Source organism: Geotrypetes seraphini, chromosome 5 (genome assembly GCF_902459505.1).
Source record: "Geotrypetes seraphini chromosome 5, aGeoSer1.1, whole genome shotgun sequence".
Classification (NCBI taxonomy): Eukaryota; Metazoa; Chordata; class Amphibia; order Gymnophiona; family Dermophiidae; genus Geotrypetes; species Geotrypetes seraphini.
This window is the reverse complement of record NC_047088.1, coordinates 123,762,210-123,790,000: the sequence shown is the minus strand read 5'-3', so window position 1 is coordinate 123,790,000 and position 27,791 is coordinate 123,762,210. Positions and strand designations below refer to the sequence as shown.

At 41.0% G+C, this 27,791-nt stretch overlaps 1 protein-coding gene across 1 annotated transcript in view; it reads left to right on the top strand.

The window, feature by feature from the left end:
• Positions 1–27,791, top strand: part of TRPM8 (transient receptor potential cation channel subfamily M member 8) — a 2,182,726-nt gene that overhangs the window by 1,079,161 nt on the left and 1,075,774 nt on the right. The window lies entirely within an intron of this gene.

Sequence of the window (27,791 nt, the reverse complement as noted above, 5' to 3'; positions counted from 1 at the left end):
AGCATCTACACCATGTGGTTAAGTGGTTGGAGATGGAAAAGGGTCAGAGGCGTGATGTTTTTAAGGACCCAGTCAGGGTTTGAGAGTCTTCAGATTCTTGGGATTCCTCAGGATCCTGATCTTCAAGTTCTTCAGATGAGGTCGTTGATTCTGGGCAAGCTATGCATGGGGTTGAGCGAGGAGCGGATGGTGCCCCCAGGATATCACACATATTATATATTGTGTGCTATTGTGCCATTGGATTGTTATATTTCATTTTGAGTGGAAAATTCATTGATATTTTTGCATTGTTAGTACATGATCAGGAAGGGGGTAAGATTAAGGAGGGGATCAAGGATGATGGAAAATGGAAGAAGGGAAGGGTACCTAAGAATATTATGAATTGGCTAATGGGTTTTCATGTTTTCGCCAGTGTTTTGGGGGAGGTGTGGCCAGCGCTTACCCTGATTTGTTATGCTACTCAGATCTTATTTTGAGGGCCTACCGCTTTGTTTGCTGCAATACTGTATACCTGTACCTTGTAATCACTTTGTTCACTGCTATACTGTATAACGTCTTGAACTGAAAAGGTATGACGGGATATAAATAAAGCTATTATTATTATTATTTACAGCGGTTGGTCCTGGTTGAATTATGATGAACAGTTTTGAAGGAGTTTGGCTTGGGATAAAAAGGATTGTTGGGGAGTTAGGGTTGGTGTAAATGACTCCTGGTAGGTTCCTTTTGGACTGATGCCTCCAGAACAGGAGCCCCCTGAGGCGGGAGTCTTCCTACCGGGTTGGGAATTGCTTGAAATGTCAGATGGCCTCAGTTTTTGGGGGGATGGGAACTGTAGTAGACCCAACTGATTTTTTCGTCATTCCTGTAGTCAGTGTGGGGGAGGGCACCAAGACTTTTGCTGTGCTGAGGGTAGGTCATAAGGCAATAATCAGTTGGTTGGAAACCTAGGGTTCCCAGTTCAAGGTGGGACTAGTCAAAGCACCTTCTCCCATTAAGTTGCCAGCATTAAGACATTGGTTGGAGGTCTATCCATTGAGGGGAGAGGCTTACCTATTAAGGGAGGGTTTTCTGATCACTTATGAAGGACATTCCTTGCGGCATCGCTCACCCAATGCTCCATCTGTATCCAGGAATCTCAAGGTGATGAGGAAACAATTACAGAAGGAGCTCACTTTGGGTCGAATTGCTGGCCTGTTTAGTGAACCGCCTCTGGAGGATTTTGTCATCTCCCCTCTGGGGGTTATTCCCAAAAAGGAACCTGGTAGTTATCACCTGATTCATGATCTGTCTTATCCAATGGGTTGCAGCATGAATGCCTTTATTGATCCACAGTTTTGCAAAGTACAGTATGCTTCGTTTGACGAGGTGGTGGCATTGGTGCGAGCTTTGGGGGTGGGAACTTTACTGGCTACAGCAGACATTCAATCAGCTTTTCGGCTGTTGCTGGTTCACCCAAATTCATTTCATTTATTAGGTTTTAAGTTTGAAGGGCAGTTTTATCACAATAAATGTATGCCCATGGGGTGCTCCATTTCTTGTACTTATTTTGAGGTGCTTGCTACATTTGTTCATTGGGTTGTGCAGGTCAGTGGGATGATCTTTGTGGTACATTACCTTGATGATTTTCTTTTTGTTGGTGCCCTGACATCATTGCAATGTACTGATTCAAATAATAAAAGTACAAGAGGGCATTCAGAAAAATTGAAAGGGGACAGATTCAAAACAAATGCTAGGAAGTTCTTCTTTACCCAATGTGTGGTGGACACCTGGAATGCACTTCCAGAAGATGTAATAGGACAGAGTACGGTACCGGGGTTTAAGAAAGGATTGGACAATTTCCTGCTGAAAAAGGGGATAGAAGGGTATAGATAGAGGATTACTACACAGGTCCTGGACCTGTTGGGCCACCGCATGAGCGGGCTGCTGGGCACGATGGACCTCAGGTCTGACCCAGCGGAGGCATTGCTTATGTTCTTATGATTTGATGGCTGCCTTCCAGGCGGTGACTATGGAGCTTGGGATTCCTTTGGCATTAGAGAAGTGTGAAGGCCCTACTACATCTGTAATCTTTTTAGGTATTGAATTGGATTCAGTATGAATGAAGGTTCAGGAGTTGGCGCAACTCATTTTGGCTGCCTACCAGAAGTGCAAGTTGAGTTTGAGAAAGCTTCAATCATTAGTGGGTCATTTTAACTTTGCTGCTTGAGTTATACCTATGGGGCGAGCTTTTTCTCGTCACTTAGCTTTGTTAACTGTGGGTTTGCGTCACCCACATTTTAAAGTGAGTTTGACACGAGCAGTATAGGCTGATTTGCTGCTCTGGTATTCCTTTTTAACATCCTTTAGGATCTGTATTTGACAGTGGCAGGTATCGAATCACGATTTGCAACTGTTCACAGATACGTTTTGGGGAGATTGGATTTGGGGTCTATTTCAGGGCTGCTTGGTGTGCGCAGGAGTGGCCAGAATGGTGGCGAGCACAGGATTTGTGCACTAATATCGCATTTCAGGAATTGTTTCCAATTTGGGTGGCCTTGGAGCTTTGGGGTGCTCCTCTAGCTAATCGGAGTGTAATCATATTTTCTGACAACACTGCAGTGATTCATGTGATTAATACACAATCAGCTTATTGCTCATTGGTAGAGGTTTTGCACTTAATTGTGCTATCCTGTTTGCAATTCAATGTGATGCTGTCTGCAGAACATGTGCCTGGGACACTCAATGCTTTCTCTCAATTGCAGTTGTCTCGATTAAGAGCTCTGATGCCTTCGGTGGAGGCATTCTGTACTCCGATGCGGGAGGATTTATGGCACATCTTTCATCTCACTGTCAACAGTTGCTACGGCGCTCATTAGCGCTCAACACATGGAAGTCTTATTCTGTTGGATGGCAGTGCCTGTTGCACTTTATGGACCAAAAACATGCAGCAGACTCCTTTCCTATATCGGAGAAAATGGTGGTTTACTTTATTATATTTGGAGCCCAACATGGCTGGTCCTTTGTGATGGTGATCCAAACAGTTGCCAGTATAGCATTTGTGTCACAGCTCTTCTGCTGGGAGAACATGACTGGGTTGTTCCTGGTCAAGCTACTGTTGTGGGGCTATGCCCGTTCTGGTATCCAGTATTTGTCTCACTTAGTTCATCTCCCTATTATGTATAACCATTTGATTCAGCTGTGTGAGTGTCTTCCGGGGATTTGTTCCTCGGATTTTGAAATAATATGGTTCCAGCTGGCTTTTGTGACAGCCTTCTTTGCAGCCTGCTGGGTGTGAGAATTGGTAGTGCGGTAGGCCGGCATGAGACACGGTTGTTTGAGGCTCCATTTTCGTCACTCCAAAACAGATCAAGAAGGAAAAGGGATATGGTGGTGTTAAATGCTCATTAGAGGTCTGTCCAGTTAGCTGTGCTTGGTGCCATAGCTGCTTAAGGCCCAGTGGGGGAATTTATTGGTTGGTGCATGCCAATAAGTCCCCGTAGATGCGGTATCAGTTTGCGGTGATAGTGTGGAAGGGGTTGGCTTCCTTGGGTTCAATCCTCATCAATATGGAATGCATTAATTTAGAATTGGGGCAGGTTTTTCTGCAGTGGCTGTGGGGGCTTTCCTAGCCTTGATACAATGTTTGGGTATATGGAGATCTAACAAGTACAAGGGATATGTGAGGGGGTCTATTTAATTTTGTGCTAAGTTCTGTTTTTCTCAGTTTCTTTTACAGATCCTTTGCCTCTAGATACCTGCGTATGGCTATGTGGACATTCACATATTTTCTGGGCATACAAACATGCTCGAGAATCCCTTTGGGGACACAATCTAGGACTGGTGGAGAATGACATTCGGATTCACTGGCTAGCCATTGTTGGGATATGCTGGGAGCAGCTGTTGCCTACACTTCTTCAAACGAGTCGATTTTCTTCACCAGTCCTTATTTTGATACATTTGGGAGGCAGAGTTGATTCGACAAATGAAGAATGATTTATTGTCCGCAGCTTGCTATTTCCCAATGGCATGCCTGGTGTGGTTACATATTTTACTTCGGTGTTGTTGGGAGTGAGGAGGCCGGCTGCTATTGAGTACCTTCATAGGCGTGTGAATGCAGACATTTCCAAATTTGTTTCCATGCGGGTGGCCTAGTATTGGTGCATGATCTCATTTCTGCTGATTGTCCACGATTATTTCATCCTGATGGGATTCACCTATCATTGATTGAGGTAAACAGATTTTTGAGTACAATCCAGGACTTATTGAAAAGTTGTTTGGTTGACTAGTTGGCCACAACTGTAAAGGGGGGAGCAGTGACAAGAGTGACTCTGTCACTGTTTGTGGCCTAGACAGGAACTGTTATATCAGAGGGGATATGAGTAATTGAAAATATGGACTTGTGGATTCTGGAACTTGGTTGCAGCAAGGATGGCTGTGTGATTACTGAGCTCCTCCCTTCCAGAGGATTATTATTGGTTCCAGATCACAATAGGAAGACAAACACGTTTAGAAACTGCCTTTGCTGCATCAGGAACAAGCAAAAGATCAAAGCCTGACCCCACTACTCCTTCAAAAGTGCCTTTGCCTAAGGACTCCATAGAAATGTTGGAACAATTGATGGAGCAAATGAAAAATGTCCAGGAGCTGTTACAGGATAATTCTCTGAAGTTAGCCTCAGTTCAGGAAGAAATGACAAACCTGACCAAGCACGTACAGATCTCCAACTCCAGACTTGGACAGCTGTGAACACCGGATGTCTGAATGTGAGACTAAGCTGGTCTAGTGCCAGTTTGATCTCAAAACTGTCATCAGTCTCACAAAAAACTGGAAGATTTGGAAAATAGGAAAATAAGAAATAATATAAGACTCCTGGGTCTTCCTGAGGGTGTTGAAGGGCAGGATGCTGCAGGTTTTTTTGATGGATTTTATTCCTAAAGTGCTGTCTATAAAATTTACTCATCTTTTGGAATTTGAGAGGGCCCATAGAGTCCCTTCAAGAAGAAATAGCACTAATACTGGCCCCAGGCCCATAATATTTAAACTGATGAGATTTCTACAAGTGGTGGAAATTTTGAAGGTGGCTAAGGAAAAAAGGAGCATAAAGTGGCAAGATTCCAAACTGTTTTTTCCCCTGATTTTACAAATGCCACAGCAGCTGCAAGAAAAATTTTTTGGGAGCTTCGCCCACAGCTAAAGCAAATGGGAGCAATGTACAGGTTACTTTACCCTGCTGTGATGAGGATCACTCATTGTAACAAAACTACATATTATGAGGATCCCTTGAAGCTATAAGTCAAAACCTAGATGGAATGTCAATACAAGGATGGTTTGGCTTTAAATCATTACAGATTATCCTTTTTTATTTTATTACTTAGTTTGGTGACAATTGTTCTGTGTACAAAGATTTTAATTTTTTTCTTTTGCTGTTTGGCCTTAAAAACTTGAACAGTTAGTTTCAATTTGAATTGAATTGAATTCTTTTTTTTCTCTCTCAATGGTAAAAAACCAAACGTTCTTAAGAATGATGGTGGATCACCAGAGTGAGGCTTAGAATGCTGAGAGTTGACATCACTTACTATTCCTCAAATTGTCTTACTGCATTGCCGGGGCTCTGAGGGAGGCCAAGCCCTCCTGCCCTGGTAAACCGTGACCCCCCCCTCCCCGCTGACATCAGGGCAAGAGGGAGCCCAAGCCCTCTTGCCCCATGATCCCCCCCACTGAGTCCTATGAAGCCAGGTGGGAGCCCAAGCCCTCCTGGCCTGGTGATCTCCCTCCTCCCCCTCACACAATCTGGCCAGGAGGGAGCCCAAGCCCTCCTGGCCCACGATACCCTCTAACCCCCATCCCTCAATAAAATACGGGCAGGAGGGATCCCAGGCCCTCCTTCCCTCAACGCAACCCCCCTATGACTGCCCTCGAATCCCCAATTGGCCCCTCCACTGGCCCGTGGCCCCCCGCCAACCCCACAATCTCCCCACCCCCTTCCCCGTACCTTAAAAAATGTTGGTCGGATGGACGGGTGCCAAGCCTGTCCATCCGACAGGCCAGCTATCTTGTTTATGGCTGGCCTTAGGGCCCCGCCCACAGGTGGGGCTTGAGGCGCCTGGGCCAACCGGAATTGGCTCAGTTGTCTTAGATCCTTCCTGTGGGCGGGGCCTTAGGCACATGGACTGCCTCTTGCCCTGATGTCATCGGGGGGTTGCGGTTCGATGGGGAAGGAGGGCTTGGGCTCCCTCCTGCCCGGATCATTGTGGAGGGTGGATTCTGTAACCGGAGTTTTGGATGTTTGGGGCTTAGGCTTTTTTAGATTGATTATATGGTGTAAGTTTAGACATAGTAGTGGTCTGGGCATTTAAACAGCTGAACATAGAGGCAGGCCATTATAAAAAAAAACCTCCTTTTGGACTTTTTTGATAATGGACATTTTCCCTGCTTCTACTTTCAACGTTTAAAGCCTTAGGCCAAAAGGGGACTTAGACATTTTTTTTTATTATGCCACTCCACAGGTGTTTGGGGATGTGCTAGAGGTTGAGCAATTCTCCGCTGGGGAGGGGGTAAATTTTGAGTAGACGGATGGCGATTTCTACACAGAGTTTTCTGTTGGATCCGTTCCATTCTGTGGTTGAGTCTGAGTTCTTTAGGGAGCTGGGTAAGTTTGGGGCCAGTTGTACTCAACTTCTAGACTGAACTGCACAGGAGGGACTTGTTGCATTACATCTTTGGATGTCAGCTCTGGGCAGCACTGTCACCGTGTCGACAAGGGCCACGTCGCTTCCAACTAGCCAGAGCTGGGCACATAGGCCCATGAGGACATGCTGTGTGAGTGAGTTAGGAGCGTCATGGTGGGATTCAAGCCATGGACACACATGAGAGTCTGCATGAAGAGTATCAAAAGATGCATACGTGTCATTGATTGAGCAAGTATGAATGGACAATTTTGCGGTACATAGGACAGTATTTATCTGTCAATATAATTTGAGATTGTGTGTTTTTTATATGAAAGACCTTTATGCTGTTTCATGGTGGGTTTTAACTTTGTAGTTGTAGATGGTAGTGGTAATTGGATGAATGAATTTACAAATAGGTATAGTGTTATTTAAGGTGGGAGATTTTTAGGGTAGTTATGAATGGGATGTAAAAGAATGAATGGATAAGGTGTTTGGTTACTGTATGAATGAGAAAAACAAAGAAAAATAAATCCCAGGGGAGATCCAAGATGGCCGCAGCAGCCGGTAATGGGAGAGACACCTAGAGATTTTTTTCTATCTCATACCTTTTTTATTAGTTATAATGCCGAAAAGAAGGGGGAATGGATCAGGTGGAGCCTCCTGATATCCCGGGATCCCTTCTAGCGGCACAATCAATGAAATCCTACCACGTCTCACCAGAGGATTGGAGCAGCCTGCTGTCGATGCCGGCAAGTGATGCCGTAGCTGATAACTTGGGGCTTGATGCCACGCTGAGTCTGGATAACAGAGAACCACCCCCATGGCCACAGCAAGCAAGCTCTCCACAGGAAGTGAGCATGCCCAAAGAGGCAGGGCTCACACCGCGAGAGGCTAGTTCATCTGAGAGCTTGTCGTTGAAGTCAGCGGGGGAAGTTACTTCCCTGGAGCTACCTGTGGCTGGGAAACCTACGGAGGAGTGATCACAAGGAACTTTGGAAGCAAAGCCAGCATCTGATAAGCCTGTAATACCACTGCAGGCTATTTCTTTACTTACAAAACCACCAGAAGTAACATTGGAGACTATTTGAGACTTAGTAGTGAACTTGGGCAAAACCTTTTCCCCACAAGTTAAAGAGATTGAAGGAAACTTAAAACTACAGAAAGAAGAAATTGTACAATTGAAACAAGAAATTGAAATAGGTAAAAGTGAGACTCAAAAATTGAAAATGGAATTGAAAACAATAAAAAATTTTCAGGAAATGCAAATTAAGGACAGCAACAGTATTTGGCATAATTAGAATCTCTTGAAAATAATAACTGGGCTAATAATTTGCAGATTTTAAATTTTCCTAAAAATTCCGTCAGAACACCTTGAGATATGTTGAAGAGATATCTTCTTGAAGTCTTGAATGTTCCAGAACAATCATTACCTCCTTTTGTTAAAGTATATTATCTTGCTGATAAACGACAGGAACAATCAGATCAAGACCAAAATGATCATGATAAGCCTCTTGATGTTTCTGAATTGTTGGAAACTTCAGAGGAAATACTTGTGAAACTAGCAACTTTATTAGTAACAGTGGCCTTAGCACCTGATAAGGAATGGATAATGAGGTTATTTTAAAAAAATAAATCAAAAAAATTCTTGGGACAAAAAATATTGATGTTTCCGGATGTCTCCAAAGATACTCAGAGAAGAAGGAGAGAATTTTTGTTAATGAGACCAGTAGTTACTTCTGTGGGTGTAGTTTTCTTTTTGCGCTATCCGTGCAAATGCATAATCAGATATAAATCCTTCAAATATGTTTTCTTTGATCCATCACAGCTGACTATTTTTTTGTCTCTAAAACACCTTGATAAAGTATAAGATATAACAACCTCATCTCAATATAAAATTATTCTACCATTTTAGGCTGCCTCTTTTTCCTTGATTAAGTATTTTGATTGTATTATGTTTAGTCATTTAGGGATCCTTTTATCAAATTGTGGTAGGGGTTTAATGTGTGAAATATTGCGTGTTAAACCACCTGCCACACTAGCCGCTAATGCCTGCATTGAGCAGGCGTTAGTTTTTTAGCCGGCTGTGGGGGTTAGCGCGTAATGAAATGTCCGACGCGCTAACCCCGCTAGCGTGGCTTGATAAAAGGACCCCTTAATGAATCTTGGAACCCTTATAATTGAAGACTTGAGAATGATGGGAAATTTTTCTTTGATTTCTTGGTAACTGTATTCTTTTATGTTGTTTTAAAATTTCTGTCAATATTTCTGTTCAAGATGATTATGCTTGGAAATATATTTGAAAATTAAATAAAGATTTTAAAAAAAGAAAAACAAAGGTGAGATGATTTATGAATTTTTTAAGAATGCATAGACCTGTCAGTATATTTACTTCATACTGAGGTTTTTATTTTATCTATTTGGCAAGTTTAGACATATTATCTAGGGTGGATATAGTAGTTCCTGAGGTATTTCCTTTTTTCACAGATGTAATTTATTAATTTAAATAATTAATTAAAGTAATAATTTTACATAAAATGTAAATCAAATATGATAATACTTTAATGTCATGAATTATTTTATTTCACTGCTAAAGAGGCTAAATTTTTACATTGTATACTGTTCAGTTGACTATTCAATATTTAATAACATTATTAGAATAGTGTGATAGTTAAATAATTGGAAATAAAAATTTAGTTAATAGTAATTATTGAATTAGGGGGATTCAGTTGGGGAATTTTTAGAGTGCCTAGGGGAGGTTGGTAGTTGCTAGTCATGCGCACACCCAAGTTTATGAGATGCTTATTGGGATGGGTTGGTGGTGGGAGGGGGGTTTAATTTAGGATCCTAGATATGGGGGGGGAAATATTATATATTTATTTGTTCAAAGGGAAATTAAGGGATTATCTAGTAGTATGTTATAATCACCCAAAATGGCTTTAAAATTATATTCATTAAATGTTAATGGACTTGAACATCCAATTAAAAGGAAAAAGTTCTTAATTTCTTAAAACAACAGGAGGCAGATGTTTATTTTCTACATGAAACACACTTATCACATATTGAGGCTGCTAAATTAGTAGGAGGTGGGTTAAATACTGTTTTGTGCACCTGCAGTGGGAAAAAAGGCTGGTGTAGCTATCCTAATTAATAAGAAATGTTCTGCTGTATTTGGTAATTCTAGAGCTGATCCTATGGGTAGATGGCTTCAGGTTGATATGACTTCAGGAAAAGATGCCCTGATGCTTTTTAATATTTATGATCCTAATTCAAATCAGGCCAAGTTTTTTTTTAAGAAACTCCAACAAATAATTCTATCACTGGCTACATCTAATATAATTGTAGCCGGAGATTTCAATGCTTTCATGGATCCATTATTAGATAAACAACCTAGTAACCTAAAATCACTAGGTCAAGACAATCTTGTGCAGTCATGTGTATTGAAAGATATATGGCGGATTCTTCATTTTAATGCTCACAAATTTAGCATTTGCTTCCATGTTCATAAATCATTTTCAAGAGTTGATTATATTTTTGTTTCAGATCATTTAACTCAACAGGTTATAAAAGCCAGCATAACATAAGAACATAACCATTGCCTCTGCTGGGTCAGACCAGAGGTCCATCATGCCCAGCAGTCCACTCATGCGGCAACTCATCAGGTCCAGGACCTGTATAGTATTCTTCTATCTATTTCCTTCTATCCCTTTTTCCTTCAGGAAATTATCTAATCCCTTCTTAAACCCCGATATCATGCTCTGTCGTATCACACCCTCTGGAAGCACATTCCAGGTGTCCACCACCCTTTGGGTGAAGAAGAACTTCCTAGCATTGGTTCTGAATCTGCCCCCTTTTAATTTTTCTGAGTGCCCTCTCGTTCTTGTAGTTTTCGAAAGTTTGAAGATGTCCCTCTCCACTTTCTCTATGCCCTTCATGATCTTGTAAGTCTCTATCATGTCCCCTCTAAGTCTCCATTTTCCCAGTAAAAAGAGCCCCAGTTTCTCTAGTCTTTCAGCATATGAAAGGTTTTCCATACCTTTTATCAATCGCATCGCTCTTTTCTGAACCTTCTCTAGTAACGCCATATCCTTCTTAAGGTACGGTGACCAATATTGGACGCAATACTCCAGATGCGGGCGCACCATCGCCCGATACAACGGCAGGATAACCTCTTTCGTTCTGGCTATAATTACTTTCTTGATAATACCTAGCATTCTATTTGCCTTCTTTGAGGCCGCTGCACACTGTGTTGATGGCTTCATTGTCTTGTCTACCATTACCCCAAGTCCTTTTCTAGGGTACTCTCATCTATTTCCAGCCCTCCCATTGTATAGCTGTACTTTGGGTTTCTGTTTCCCACATGTAAGTCTTTACATTTCTCTACATTGAATTTCATCTGCCTTTTGACGGATCATGCTGGAATTTGGATAGAATTTGGATGAAAAAGATTATAGTAGACCTGTTTGGAGATTTAATGATACATTGCTTGCAGATCCAAACTTTCTGGAGGAAATTCAAATAAAAATGAATGATTATTTTCAACTCGACACCTCAGAGGAAATCTCTTTGGAAACTATATGGGATGCTTTCAAAGCCACAATTAGAGGGCTAATAATTTCATATTCAGCCCATATCAGGAAACTGTTAAAATTAGAATTTTCCAATTTGGAACAAACTATTTTGACTTTAGAGTCACAATTGGCCTCGAAATGAGAGCAAAATACTTTACATGCCCTGTTGAAAGCTAAATATAAGTATAATGAGATTTCCTCATAATTGGCTAGGAAAGATTTGTTTTCTCAGCAGGCTCTGTATTATGGAAACTCAAATAAAACAGGAAGATTATTGGCCAACTATCTTGAAGCAAAAATAAAGAAAAGTAAAGATTGTTGCCATAAAAGATGAGAAAGGTAACAAATTTTTAAACAATTTTTAAATTACTACAAAGCTTTATATTCCTCTGAGTTTTATTCAAATAAAGAAATTGAGGGTTTAGAATTTTTAAAATTAATTCATGGGCCAAAACTTCCTGAGCATATAAAAGAGAATCTTAAAGTGCCTATATCACTTAAGGAACTTCAGGCAGCATTGAAGTCCCTCAGAGCTCTGAGCACTACCCGTTCTGGGTAGTGATGGATTTACAGTGGAGTTTTTCAAATCATTTCAAATTGTACTATTACCTCATCTTCTAAATTTATATCAATCACAACTGACTAAAGGTTGTATTTCAGGTACTATGGCGGAATCTTTAACTATTGTTTTGCCGAAGCCAAATAAAGATCCCATGTTGGTTTCAAACTACAGGTCTATTTCTTTAATAAATGTAGATGGAAAACTACTGACTAAGCTATTGGCTCTGAGATTAGCCAAGGATCTCCCTTATATGATCGATATATGGGTTTCGTTGCTCAAAGACATTCTTAAAATAATTCCAGATGGCTTTACATATGTTAAATTTAGCAAAAAACATTGGATGACCCAGCCTTCTCTGTTTCTTTGGATGCAGAAAAGGCCTTTGATCGCGTAGAATGGGCTTTCATGTATCAACAATGGATTGGTTTGGAATAGGTTCTGGTTTCATACAAATGATTCAAACCTTGTATAGCTCCCCCTCTGCCAGGTTATATATTAGTAATACATTTTCAGAACGTTTTTATCTGGAGAGGGGAGTTAGGCAAGGATGTCCCTTATTTCCTTTGCTTTTTGAAATTGTTCTGGAACCCTCATTCACCAGGCAAAGGAGATACAGGGAATCCTATATGCAGGTTGAGATTATTAGGTTTCGGCTTATGCAGATGATATTTTGCTTCATTTGAAGAATCTTGAATCTACCATTCCGTATTTACTGGAATCGATTGATCAATTTGGCAAATTTTCTGGTTACAAAATAAATTGGAGCAAATTAGAGGTTCTTCCATTAAACGTGCATTGTGTAAGAGGATTATATATAATATATATATATATATATTGGAATCACTCAAAAAGAACTACATCGTCTGCGGCTCATTCAAAACACGGCAATAAAGCTTATCTATAAGGTTGGAAAATACGATCACATTACCCACCATATCACCTATAAAACTTTAATGCTGGTCTATAAAGTCAAACTTTCATGTCTCCCATCTTTTCTCGATAAACTTATCATTCCTTCTTTCAATTCCCGGACTCTTAGATCGGCCGATCAGAATCTACTGACCATACCTTCCATCAAAGAATTCTATTACACAAGGAAAACTAACTTCTCTGTCGTAGCTCCTACTCTATGGAACGCCATGCCACCTCAACTCCACCTTGAAAATTCATGTGACAAATTTAGGACTAAACTAAAAACATTCCTATTCAAAGACGTTTACCATAGCATTTAAATATTTACTCTCCAACAGCTAGCAAACTAAATACGAACCGCATTTAAGAAGTGATCGCCTTTCTTGATGTTATATCCTTCCCCTCCTTTTAATTTGTTTTTTGTTTTTTTAACGATGTAATTATTAACTTTCCCTTCTCCCTTTACCTCCAAGCTCACGTTCATTCTTGTAATTTGTCTATTTAATATTTACACTTCCCTTCCACTCATAATAATTTAATTTTAACTTTTTATTTTTTTTAACATTGTAAACCGTCCAGGTGTCCTTCGATGGTCGGTATATTAAAATTAATAAACTTGAAACTATTTGATTCATTCCCATTCCTTTGGAAGGAAGAGGGAATAAAGCATTTGGGTATTATGATTCAAAGAACTTTGGAAGACACAATGACAATAAATAAAATGTCTTTATTGCTGAAAATCAAAGAAATGTGTGAGCATTGGAACCCATTACATCTTTCTTGGTGGGGGAGAGTCCAAACCATTAAAATGATGATTTTGCCTGTAGTTTGCAACCAAATGAGTTTGCTGCCGGTTTTTTTCTAAGGGTCCTTTTATAAAAAATTGAATGGGTTTCTTACAAAGTTTATTTGGCTGGGTAAATCTGCTAGAATAGCCTTAGTATCTTTGCATAAACCACAATCGGTGGGGGTGGGTGGGGGAGTAAATTTTCCAAATTTCTATAGATATCATCAAGCTTTCATTGGAGCATCTTCCGCACTGGCTGATATTAGAATATCAACTCATGTCCCCATTACGTTTGTGCCATATTTTGAGCATCAAGCTACCAAGGATTTATAAGGACAATAGTATTCATTGTGCCACATGGAAAACATTAAAATTCTTTAACAATTTAACATCTATACCAGTACAACAATCGACGTGTCAATCCTTATGGTTGAACTCCAAGATTCAAATTGGCGAATCTAAGATCCTCTGGAAGCATTGGCTGCAGGCAGATATACGTACTTTAGATGATGTGTTAGCAAATGAGAAAATGCTTGATTTTTCACAACTACAACAATCATTTGGTATTACGAAGTCTCAAGCATATAAGTGGTTGCAGTTGAAGCAGGCCATTCAGAAGGGGCTCCCTAATTGGTGAAATTTAAATAATCAATATAGCTTGCCGGACCTATGCTTCCAGACAGATTTGCTAGGGCATCAGGCCGCCAAGTGGTATAAATTGATATATAAATATTTGAATAGTAAGCCTAAAACTAGCCTAAAAGACATTTGGAGCATTGAGATTTCTGCTACTCAATGGCCACGGATTTGGTCTTGGAGGATGAGATGTATAGCGTCAGCATCTATGAGACAAACTTGGCTTTTTCTGTTACACAGAGTGTTTTGGACCCCAGTTCGGTTGCAGAAGTTAGACAGTTCAAGATCTAATAGATGCTGGCACTGTCATCTTGAAATAGGGACACTGGATTATTTGTTGTTCTATTGTCCTTTGATACTCAACTTTTGGAAATCCATATGGTGACAAATCAATTTGATTCTTGAGTCTTCAATTCCGTTATCTTATGAGGTGGTTATCTGTGGTACATTGCTATCACTTAAGCCACCATTAGATAGATATAAAAGCAAACTATTTGCCATAATTACTGGGATAGTCATGCAAATGGTTACAAAGAACTGGAAAATTTGAGACAGATTTAGCCCTCCTTTTACTAAGCTGTGATAGCGGTTTTAGCGCATGCGCTAGATGCTAACGCCAGCATTGAGCTGGCGTTAGTTCTAGCCGTGTAGCGTGGGTTTAGCGTGCGCTAAAATTCTGTACGCGTTAAAAACACTATTGCAGCTTAGTAAAAGGAGCCCTTAATTTCTCCTTTTGGTGAGATTCTTGTTTATGCTATAAATATGAAAAAATGAATGTAGAAATATCCTGTAATAATAAGATATTTAAATTAACATGGGGTCCATTGACAAATATTGTTAACTCTGATTAGCTGGATTATCCCCTTATTTCCTATTTGATTTGCACATCTGGTTGGGTGGGTGGGAGGGATGGCGTAATATATTTTGTTATATTAATTGATCACAGGAAAGTACTGTTTATGATTTAATTGTATGTAATAATGCACTTTCTTTTCGTTTTTGAATCGAGGAAAAATGTTTTGTAGTATTTTTTTGATTGATTGTAAGTGCTGTTGTGAAGTCAGTTGTATATATATTCTATTGCACTGTTTTTTGAATGGAAAATTAATAAAGATTTACTAAAAAAAATTAAAAAATATATGGACTTGTGTGCAGTACCACCGCGAGTAAGGTGGCTTGATGACACCGTAAGTCACAAGATCGTAAAAAAAGTAGTATTGTGGGTATTGGAGCTAGTTTAGTTACTGAATAGCTCCAGTGAGTGATCTACAAAATGCAATTTTGTGTTTGATGTATATTTGAAAGTTCTTAATTTTATTTGCAATTGGTTAATGTGGGACAGACTAAGGGAGAGTGTGGCGCAGTGGTTAAAGCTACAGCCTTAGCACCCTGAGGTTATAGGTTCAAACCCACGCTGCTCCTTGTGACCCTGGGCTAGTCACTTAATCCATTGCCCCAGGTACATTAGATAGATTGTGAACCCGCAGGGACAGACACGGAAAAATGCTTGAGTACCTGAATAAATTCATGTAAATCGTTCTGAGCTCCCTTTGGAAGAACAATATAGAAAATTGAATAAATAAATAAAACTGTGGCTCGGGACTGAGTGGGAATTTCTGGAAAAAGGACCTAAGGAAGCATTTCAAGGGCCCAGGGCCAAGGACATTGAGCAAGGACGTTGTAAAAGAGGGCTCGGGACTGAATGGGAATTTTTTGAAAAAGAACCTAAGGAAGCAATACAATGACCAAAGGACATTGAGCAAGGACATTGTAAAAAAGGGATTGGGGCTGAGTGGGAATTTTTGGGAAAAGGACCTAAGGACGCAATGCAGATGCCCAGGGCCAAGGACCTTGAACGAGGACACTGTAAAAGAGGACTCAGGACTGAGTGGGAATTTTTTGAAGAAGGACCTAAGGACAAATTGCAGGGGTCTAGGACACAAATAAAACTGGCAAACAGGACTAACAGAGAACAACGGAATCCAGAGGGACAACCAAAAATGAGGAAACAGGCTGAGGACGAAACAGACGCACCACAGGAGGAGGATGACCGAGACGAGGCTTGGGGACTAGCAACTCCCGAGGGGGTCGCCAGGAGCGCCAAACCACGAGGAAAACCAGCAAGAAAGGTGAACAACCGGGACTTACACTGCCTGTACACTAATGCTAGAAGCCTAAGGGCTAAAATGGGAGAGCTGGAAGTATTAGTCAGCACAAAGGGCCTAGACATAATTGGAGTCACAGAAACGTGGTGAACTGATGACAATGAATGGGATGTGGCCTTACCAGGGTTCAAACTCTATAGGAGAGATAGGTCACACAAAAAGGGTGGAGGAATAGCGCTATATATAAAAGATTCCATACCTTCAACCAGGATGGAAACAACAATAAGGGCGGATGACTTGGAATCACTATGGGTTAAGCTACCAGGAGGAACAGGAGCGGACATAAAATTGGGTCTGTACTATCGCCCACCTGGCCAATCGGAAGAAATCGACCAGGACCTGGAGGCCGAACTGAGGCAGTTATGCAAAAGCGGAAGTGTGGTAGTGATGGGGGACTTCAACCACCCGGGAATAGACTGGAGCATCGGACACTCGAACTGCATGATGGAGACCAAATTCATGGAGGTCACGAGGGACTGTTTCATGGAACAGCTGGTCACAGAACCAACAAGGGGAGATGTCACTCTTGACCTAATCTTCAACGGACTAGGGGGACCCGCTAAGGAGGTGGCGGTACTAGCCCCACTAGGAAACAGTGATCACAACACGATCCAGTACAGGCTAGAAATTGGATCATCAAAGGTGAAAAGAACCACAACAACAGCACTCAACTTCAAAAAAGGGAATTATGATGCCATGAAGAAAATGGTAGGGAAGAAACTCAACGATACCGCAAGGAAGATGGAGTCCGTAGAAAAAGCCTGGACCCTACTCAAGGGCACGGTGTATGAAGCACAGAACCTGTGTGTCCCCAAGTTCAGGAAAGGGTGCAAAAAAAAATAGAACAAAAAACCTAGTGTGGATAACAAATGCAGTGAAAAAGGCGATAAGTGATAAGAAAGCATCATTCAAAAAATGGAAAAAAGACCAAACAGAGGACAACCAAAAGGAGCATAAAAAACACCAAAGGGAGTGTCACCGAGTGGTTAGGAAAGTAAAAAGAGAATATGAAGAAAGACTGGCAGGGGAAGCAACAAACTTCAAATCATTCTACAGGTACGTCAAGGGGAAGCAACCAGCTAGGGAGGAAGTGGGACCCTTGGATGATGGAGACAGAAAGGGAGTGGTAAAAGAGGAAAAGGAGATAGCGGACAGGTTAAATGAGTTCTTCACGTTGGTTTTCACAAGGGAGGACACAATCAACATTCCGGAACCCGAGGAAATTGTAAATGGAAATCAGGATGAAAATCTGGTCCAACTAGAGGTGAGCAAGGTGGATATCCTCAGGCAGATAGACAGGCTAAAGAGCGACAAATCGCCAGGTCCAGACGGCATTCACCCAAGGGTACTCAAGGAACTAAGGAACGAAATAGCTGAGCCACTTCGACAGATATGCAACCTATCCTTAAAAACTGGAGAGATTCCGGAGGACTGGAAAATAGCAAATGTCACGCCCATCTTTAAGAAAGGCTCAAGGGGAGACCCGGGAATCTACAGGCCGGTGAGCTTGACCTCGGTCCCGGGAAAGATGATGGAAGCGCTGATTAAGGACAGCATCTGGGAACACATCGTAAACAATGGGCAGCTAAAGTCGAGCCAGCATGGCTTCTGCAAGGGCAGTATTCTTTATTGAATCACAGCTCTTTATTATGTTTTTAGCTATCAAGCCAATATATTAAAATCAAATATCTATCATTCCCAACAAAATGATGATTCAGTTTCCAATAACGCTGCAACTAATCATATGATTAGATTATCGCAATGTCTAAAAGATCTGACCATTTTTTATCGTACCCATGGTGGAACAAGAGTAAAAGTCAATAGCAGCGTCAATGGATTGTGCAAAAGTACAAATTGTGCAAAGAATTTTTTATGTAATGTGCTGAAGTGCTCTTAAAGTGCTAGATAAAGTGCCAAGTGCTTTTTACTTCAATGCCTGGCCCCCCGACCCAGGTTTCGTTTTCTTCGTCAGGAGGGGTCTAGGTAAAAACAAACTAACATTAAAAACATTACAGCAATCAATCAAATACACATTCAATATTATAACTGAATCTCACCAATCATCTATCAAATATCAAGACTTCTCTATTATCAATATAATGGTTGTTAAACATACCTTCTCAGGCAAACTACATCGGGGAACGACACCGGAAGAGGAACTGGCTAAAGTCGCTTTAACTTCCGGGTTTAAATACATACGCACACTAATACACCCGGCAGATTGAAATGCTGCAATTTAAGCAGCGGAAATGGCGTAATATCCGAGAGCACCACACATATGCCTACATGTTTAACCACTCGATTTCTGAATTTAAACCATCAGGAGATAAAGTATTCCAATTATAAATGAAACGTTGTTCTTTCTCAAGGGCAGGTCATGCCTCACGAACTTATTATACTTCTTTGAGGGGGTAAACAGCCAGGTGGATAAAGGGGAATCCATAGACATCATTTACGTTGACTTCCAAAAAGCCTTCGACAAGGTACCACACGAAAGACTGCGAAGGAAGCTATGGAACCATGGGGTGCAAGGGGAGGTACACCGATGGATCAAAAACTGGCTGGTGGACAGGAAACAGAGGGTTGGAGTAAAGGGCCATTACTCAGATTGGAAATGGGTCACGAGCGGAGTTCCACAGGGGTCGGTGCTGGGACCGCTTCTGTTCAATATATTTATAAACGACCTGGAGGCGGGAACAAAATGTGAGGTTATTAAATTTGCGGATGACACTAAACTATACAGCAGGGTCAAAACCATGGAGGACTGCGAAGACCTCCAAAAAGATCTGACAACGCTGGAAGAGTGGGCCAAAAAATGGCAAATGAGCTTCAACATAGGGAAATGCAAGGTCATGCATGTTGGGAAAAAGAACCCGATGTTCACTTACAAGATGGGGGGATCACCGCTAGGGGTGAGCAACCTTGAAAGAGACCTGGGAGTGATGGTAGACACATCATTGAAGGCGTCAGCGCAGTGCGCCACAGCCTCAAGGAAAGCAAACAAAATATTGGGTATCATTAAGAAAGGTATCACGACCAGGACGAAGGAAGTCATCCTGCCACTGTATCATGCAATGGTGCGCCTGCACTTGGAGTACTGTGTCCAGTACTGGTCGCCGTACCTAAAGAAGGACATGGCAGTACTTGATAGAGTCCAGAGAAGAGCAACTAAGCTAATAAAGGGTATGGGGGACCTCTCATATACTCGCTGGAAAAGCGATGACTTAGAGGAGACATGATAGAAACCTTCAAGATCATGAAGGGCATAGAAAAAGTGGACAGGGACAGATTTTTCAAACTATGGGGAACCACAAGTACAAGGGGGTACTCAGTGAAATTGAGAGGGGAAAGGTTTAGAACAAATGCCAGGAAGTTCTTTTTCACCCAGAGGGTGGTGGATACATGGAACGCGCTACCAGAGGATGTGATAAGCAGAAGCACGCTACAGGGCTTCAAAGAAGGTCTGGACAGGTACCTGGAGGACAAAGGGATTGAGGGGTACAGATAAGAGTAGAGGTAAGGTTATAGGGATAGGATTAGAGGTAAATGGTAAAATTAGTCAGAGACCACTGTTCAGGCAGTGGGCCTGATGGGCCGCTGTGAGAGCGGACCGCTGGGCGAGATGGACCTCTGGTCTGCCTCAGTGGAGGCAACTTTTTATGTTCTTAATAAGTAAAAGGTGTTGTATGAATGTGAGTGAAATTGATTTATGGCTGATGTATGAGCCCCAATGTTATGTATGTTTTTTATACACATTAAGGTCTATTTTTAGGGCTGGTTTCAAAAGCATTAACAATTGTTTTATGTGGTTTTATGCCTACACTTATTTATAGATTATTTATGTTTATATTATTTTACATTTATTCAATAAGTTGCATTTAATTTATTATTGCAAATTTTTTTAACTTGTCTTTCATTTGCACTATTTTCATAAGGTATATATTTTTTTATTTTATTCACACTTTTATTGATCTTTGTATTTTACTTTTCAGTTATCAGATATGTGCATTTTCATATAGGTTTTTATATTTGTGATTGGTTTTCATATCTATAATATATCTTTAATTAGAGGCTCAGCGGGAACGGTCTAGCAGTTTGAATCTGCCCCATAGCCTTTTCAGCTCTCCACTCACTTTCCCTGGACCTTTCCGCTTCCTGACTTGAACCGGGAGCAGCAAGAACAGAGCGGGAGCAGGGTTAAGCACCCCCAGGGTGTGGGAGCGAACTCCGCCCCTCCCCCTTGCCTTTGCACCACTGAGCCAGTTGGAAGGCTCAGCGGGAACGGTCTGGCAGTTTGAATCTGCCCCATAGCCTTTTCAGCTCTCCACTCACCTTCCCTGGACCTTTCCGCCTCCTGACTTGAACCGGGAGCAGCAAGAACAGAGCGGGAGCAGGGTTAAGCACCCCCAGGGTGTGGGAGCAAACTACGCCCCTCCCCCTTGCCTTTGCACCACTGAGCCAGTTGGAAGGCTCAGCGGGAACGGTCCAGCAGTTTGAATCTGCCCCACAGCCTTTTCAGCTCTCCATTCGCCTTCACCGGACCTTTCCGCCTCCCGACTTGAACCGGGAGCAACAAGAACAGAGCGGGAGCAGGGTTAAGCACCCCCAGGGCGTGGGAGCAAACTCCGCCCCTCCCCCTCGCCTTTGCACCACTGAGCCAGTTGGAAGGCTCAGCGGGAATGGTCCGGCAGTTTGAATCTGCCGCACAGTTATCACCACTCTACCTGCCTTTGACCCACCAATTCCTTCAAACCAACTCAATCACAGTATTTAATCCCTTCAAAATCTACCACTTCAAGTCTTCTCTACAACACCCTCTCGAAAACTCATACTCCCTCCTATCAAAAATCTACTCAAAACCAACAACCGAACCTCTCAATCTCCAAATCCTCCCCCTGCCACCAAAATGAAATTAATACCTCATATACACACCCAGGTCATTCTACTGATAATGCTTCTCATTACCAGCTGGAAGATAGTAGCAAACAACATACTTATCACACCTACCAGCTCAATCACAAACAAACCCACCACCATAACAGGAACATCCCAACAGTTAGAAGCCCAAACCACCAAAAAAACATTCAACAACCAATTACCCTAACATGGAGAAGAAGATCAACTCACCCCAAGACCAAACATCCACATCTCTCTAAATCACTCATCTATCCTGCAATAACACAAAATTATCACGCAGAAGCCACCACACACACTCAGAAACCACCACATGTGCCTACTTAAACATCAGAGCCATAGGACCAAAAACAGAACACATAAAAAACTGGATAAAAAACAAAAATCTAGACTGCCTTTTTCTCACAGAAACCTGGCTAACTTCAGACACAGATCCCAGAATAACAGAAGTATGCCCTCAGGGATACAAAATAACTGTGACCTGCAGAGAGAAAAAAAGAGGAGGAGGTCTAGCAATCTTAATCAAAGACTCCTTAAACCTAAAGATACTTGAAAAAATCTCCACCCCACACATGGACCTCCTTGCGTGTCATCTCTCAAGCACCACACTAAAAATTCACTAAACTGCATGCTCTGTTACATAACACCAGGAAACTGGACTGCAGTAAGACCTGAATTCGAAAACTTCATATACCAAAACATATTAACAGCTGAATACAACCTTATCCTTGGAGATCTAAACCTACATCTCAAAGACCAAGCATCCAAACCAGTAGATAACAGTCTATCATTCCTCAATGCCTTATCCTTCCAAATTTTAAACCCACGAACCACTCATGATAAAGGACATCAACTGGACATCGCAGCCTTCATGACTCATCAACTTTCCACCCCAGAAATTCAAACAACTAATGGAATCTGATCCCCTTCACTCTGGTCAAACCACTACACATACACATTTAACATCAACTGGACCAAAAACAAAATCATACCAAATTCCAAAAAAATAACTTACACCTCATGCCAACACATTGAACCAACTAAATTCTGGACAAAAATAGATGAAACTCTCTAGGACTGCGACCCCAAGGACTTCATCTCACACTGGAGCAATTTGAACACAAATGTCCTCGATGAACTGGCCCTACTACAAACATAAGCAAGAACATAAGCAATGCCTCTCCTGGGTCAGACCTGAGGTCCATCATGCCCAGAAGTCCGCTCACTACTTAGACTACTTAGGTCTGTAGTTTGCATTTGCATATACAGTAACAGACAATTTGGAAGGTTTTTCAGACCTATGGTTCCACTTACCTCATGTGGACAGTTTGTTTGAGAATTTAAGGGGTGTCTGAGGCCTTTTCCTCCCTTAATTGATGTTTTGTCATTTATTAGATACTAGAAATAAGAGCCTTACTCTAAATGAGAGGAGTCAAAATGACTTGAAGCTCCAAAAACCAGACCTGCTTTCTATTCTCCAGACACCTGAAGGGTTTCAGGCTAACTGAGCCCCTTATACCAAATGTTTGTTTGGAAGTTGTAAACAGAGTGTTACATAAGTAAGTGGGAACTCGTGTGAAAGGTTTTATCCGAGTTTACCAGGGTTCAACACCACCAAATGTACCAGCGTGCTTGGCAGACATTACCCACTCACACCACTCTGTGGGCTAATCTAAAAATCTGTAATTCACAGTGCAAAAGTTTTTTTAAAACTGCTTTTTTTCTTTTTCTCTTTAAACTAGAAGTAAATGCAAAAATTGTTATCAATCGCCCAAAAACTAGAACCAGCAGAAGATCAGACCAATGGTTTGACAGCGAACTACTCCTACTTAAAAGACAATACAGACAACTTGAAAGAAAATGGAGAAAAAATAACCTAGTTCAAACGAAAACCACCTGGAAAAAAATTAACAAACAATACAAACTACAACTAAAGGACAAGAGAAAAAAACACTATACCAACTTAATAGGTACTGAAACCCAAGACTCCAAAATCTATTCCAAATATTAAAAGATCTAACAAACCCTACATGACCACAAACAATATCCCCCCCCCCCCTACAGCTACCATCTTAGCAGAACATTTCAGGAACAAAATAACAAATGCAAGAGCCACTCTCAACTGTACCCCATCCCACCTAACCGAACACATGATTCAACCCACAGAAAAAGAATCAACTGCAGCAGACAGAACATGGTCCCACTTCCCCAGTATACATTGGTCAGAACTCAATAAACTCTATAAAAAGTACAGCCACGCATCATGTGACCTCAACCACTGCCCACCATACCTCCTAACAGCCTCCAGTGCAAAATTTCGCACTCTACTTCTACTCTGGATACAAACCATGCTCGAAGATAGCTTTTTCCCAACCGACCTTAGCGAAATCATCATCATCCCAATTCAAAAAGACTCAAAAGACCAACTGACCAGCCATCCAACTTCAGACCCATTGCTTCAATACCTCTATATGTGAAACTAACAGAAGGTCTAGTAGCCAAACTCCTCACCAACTATCTAGAAGACCACAACATACTTCACCCCACACAGTCTGGCTTCAGAAACAACTTCAGCACAGAGACATTACTGGGATCCCTTATGAACACAGCCAGACAACATCTTAGCACTGGGAAAAAAATGCTGCTCATACAACTGGATCTGACCGCAGCATTTGACCTAGTAGACCATAACATCTTACTGCAAATTCTGGACACAATAGGCTTCCTGAAATCTAGAACATACAAAGTAAAATCGGATAAAGTAAAATCTGAACCTTGGTCCAACCCCTGCGGCGTACCTCAAGGATCCCCACTATCCCCTACTCTATTCAACCTATATACTGCCTCCCTCGGAACATACCTGGACAATCTAGACATTACCTCCTATAGTTATGCAGATGACATTACCATCCTCATACCGTTCGATCAACCAAAGATCGCCATGACAGACACACTACATCGAACACTAGAAGCAGTAGTGACCTGGATGAAAGATCACAAATTGAAACTCAACCCAGACAAAACAAAATTCATCCTCCTCAAAAATAACAAAGCCCCAACCTTAACCAATATAGAAATCAACTCAATTAACTACCCCATTCAAACCACCCTAAAACTATTAGGAATGACTATAAACAGATGCTGCACCATGCAGTCTCAAATAAACAAAACAATACAGAAATCTTTCGCAGTTATGAGAAATTTAAGACAAGTATGAAAATTCTTTGAAAGACCACAATTCCACCTCATAGTTCAATCCCTTATACTAGGCCTACTGGATTACTGCAACATCCTCTACCTCCTCTGCCCTGCAACAATGACTAAACAACTACAAACAATCCAAAATACAGCGCTGAGACTCATCTACTCACTGAAGAAACACGACCATATTACAGAAGCATACATCGACTCACACTGGCTACCAATTCAAGAAATAATACTATTTAAATTCTACTGCATGCTATTTAAATCGTTAAACGGAGACAGCCCAATCTACCTAAACAACCGCCTCTACCAAACTACATCACCCAGACATAGAAAAACACACACCCCTTTCACACACCCTCCAATCAAAGAAGTCAAACGGAAAAAACTGTATGACAGACTATTAGCAACACAAGCAGCAAAACTAGATAACCAAATCTCCAACCTACTGATAACCACCCCCGAATACAAGATCTTCAGAAAAGAAATAAAAATGATACTCTTTAAGAAATCACTGAATCACTCTTAACATATCAATTACCTTCCATCCTCCTGCCTTCACCCCGCCCCACAGATACTACCAGTTCTTCTCAATTTCTCTTGAATTCACCAATGATCTTCTACTGTATCCCACCATTTATATCTCTTTTTGTAATCCGCCTTCTCAACTTCTCTTGAATTCACCAATGATCCAATATTGTAACCCACCATTTATAACTCTTGTAATCCGCCTTGAACGGCAAGGTAATGGCGGAATAGAAATCTCTAATAGAAACAGAATATGATGGCAGAAAAGGGCCAACGGCCCAACTAGTCTGCCCAATAATGATCCCTTCCATCCTCGAGAAACTCTCTTCTATCATACCTCAACAGTGACCCCACATGTTTGTCCCATCGTTTCTTGAAGTCGAGCGTGCTACTAGCCTCGACTACCTGATGTGGAAGACCATTCCATCTATCAATCACTCTCTTGGTAAAGAAGTATTTCCTGGTATCCCCATGGAATCTTCCTCCCCTAAGTTTTAGCGGATGTCCTCCTGTCACCGTGGGACCCGTAAGAGTGAAGATTTCCTCCTCCTCCTCCTCGATGTGGCCCATTATGTACTTGAAAGTTTCTATCATGTCCCCCCTTTCTCTGCGCTCCTCGAGCGAGTATAAGCACAGACTGCTCAGACGATCTTCATATGAAAGATCTTTAAGTCCTGAGACCAACCTTGTGGCCATTCTCTGAACTGACTCAATTCTCTTCACATCCTTTTGGTAATGTGGCCTCCAAAACTGGACACATACTCCAGGTGCAGTCTCACCATGGATCTGTATAATGGCATTATAACTTCGGGTTTTCGGCTGATAAAGCTTCTTCTGATGCATCCAAGCATTTGTCTAGCCTTTGCTGAGGCTTTCTCCACCTGATTTGCAGCCTTCATGTCTTCACGGATGATTACTCCCAAGTCCCTTTCTACTTCAGTTTTTGTTAAGTTTTCTCCATTTAGGATGTATGTAGTGCAAGGATTCCCGCTACCAAGATGCATCACCTTACATTTTTTGGCATTAAAGTTTAGTTATTTTTACTGGCTCACTTTGTTATTCAAAAACAATGTTATATCAATCAATCAAGTAACTGAAGTTAATTAGTGAACACTCAGACCCACAGTTTAGTTGCCAAGTACTGGACCATTGTTCTAGCAAAAGTAGGTCTTGTTCCATAGTGTTTTGCGCGGTTGCGCTGTTAGGTTCAGTTGCCCTGCCCACAACGTTGCACAGTTTAGCGTCGTCGGCAAATAACGCAATTTTGCCTCGAAGTCCTTGAGTCTGATCCCTTACAAAGATATTAAATAGCATTTAATAATAATATGTATTATTTTGCTATTTCCTCAACATGGTTGTCTTTTTGTTATATTTTTTTATTTATATATTTAATTTTTTTCTTCTTTTTTTCCTTTTTAGCTACACTTAATACACATTTTTACATTTTTGGTTCTTTACACATTTTTTAAAATTTATTCATCAAATATGTTTTCTTTTTTGTTCAGTTTGAATACATTCATAATTGTACACTAAACCAGTTGAAGTTGTTCATCAATTTCATGCTTCATGCAACATTGCTCATCTTTAACAAATATATACAGTTTTAAAACTTTTATTATTGGTCACTATTTTCATTCATGAACAGTTTTAATAATACCATTTTGGTTGTGAATTGGTATTTTTATGCCCCGCATAGTCTCATGTTATCATTCATCTTTTATCTTTAATATAAATCATCTTATAGTTAAGGTCTTAATACTCTTTTAGAATGTGTTATTATTCATTATCCATTAGGCACATTGTCATTATATGATGTTCTATCTTTTATTTTTATGGATATTCATTAGGTCTTATGTTTTAGTTTTTAATTTTGCATTTTTAAATTTTATATACTTTCCTTTTTAAGCTCCTGATGCAGGCCTTTGGCCAAAACACAAATCATGTTATCTTTTTGTATGAAATAACAAATTGATCAGATGACAGCCTAGTGGTTTGTGTCTCCTTCACTGTGGTACTATCAGTAATAATAATACCAGACATTCAATGCTGGTCACCGTAAATGGCCTGGTATTGAATATCTGGGTTGAATGCTGGTGTCAAGTAGACACCTGGCTCTGGCTAAATATTGGCTCCACCTTCTCCATTTTTTAGCACAAGATCTAGTGTTGCCACTCTCCTCATGGATTCTATCACCATTTGTCTCAGTACTGTACTTTGAAAAGCATCCACAATTTCTCTACATCTTTCCAATTCCACAAATGGAATTTCCACTAATCTGCATCTAGCTGGTTGAAATCCCCCAGCAACAGCATCTCTTCCTTCATTCCAATCTTTTGGATATCTATGACTAAACCTTTAACCAACTTCTCTGTTTGTGTTGGAGGTCTTTAGACAACACTCATGTTGATGGATGTTTCATCTTCTCTTTCTAAGACAATCCATATTGCATCTTCCTCTCCCCAAGTCCCCTTCATTTAAACCACTTTAATATTGATTTTCACATATAAAGCTACCCCTCCACTTTTCTGATCATCTCTGTAAGGAGATGATGTATGGTTGGTGGGGTCATTTGAGAGGCGCCCTTACACACGCCAGGTCCCAGGTTCAGTTCCCTCACTGAAGATTCACCAGGAAGTAGAATCAAAGAGGCACAGCCAGAGGTGATTGCATAAAGAATATATTATAGAAATAGTCTTACAGAAAAGCAATATTCATAAGCATTACAATTAATGAGAGAGCAACGCAGTTTCCCTGCCTTACAGAGTTCAGAGGAAAAGAGAGACATAGAAGCCTGAAGTTCCAGGGAAAGGCAGAGAGAGAGAAAAGGGGGATGGGGTGATGGTCCAAGCTTCGTGTTCCATAGATAAA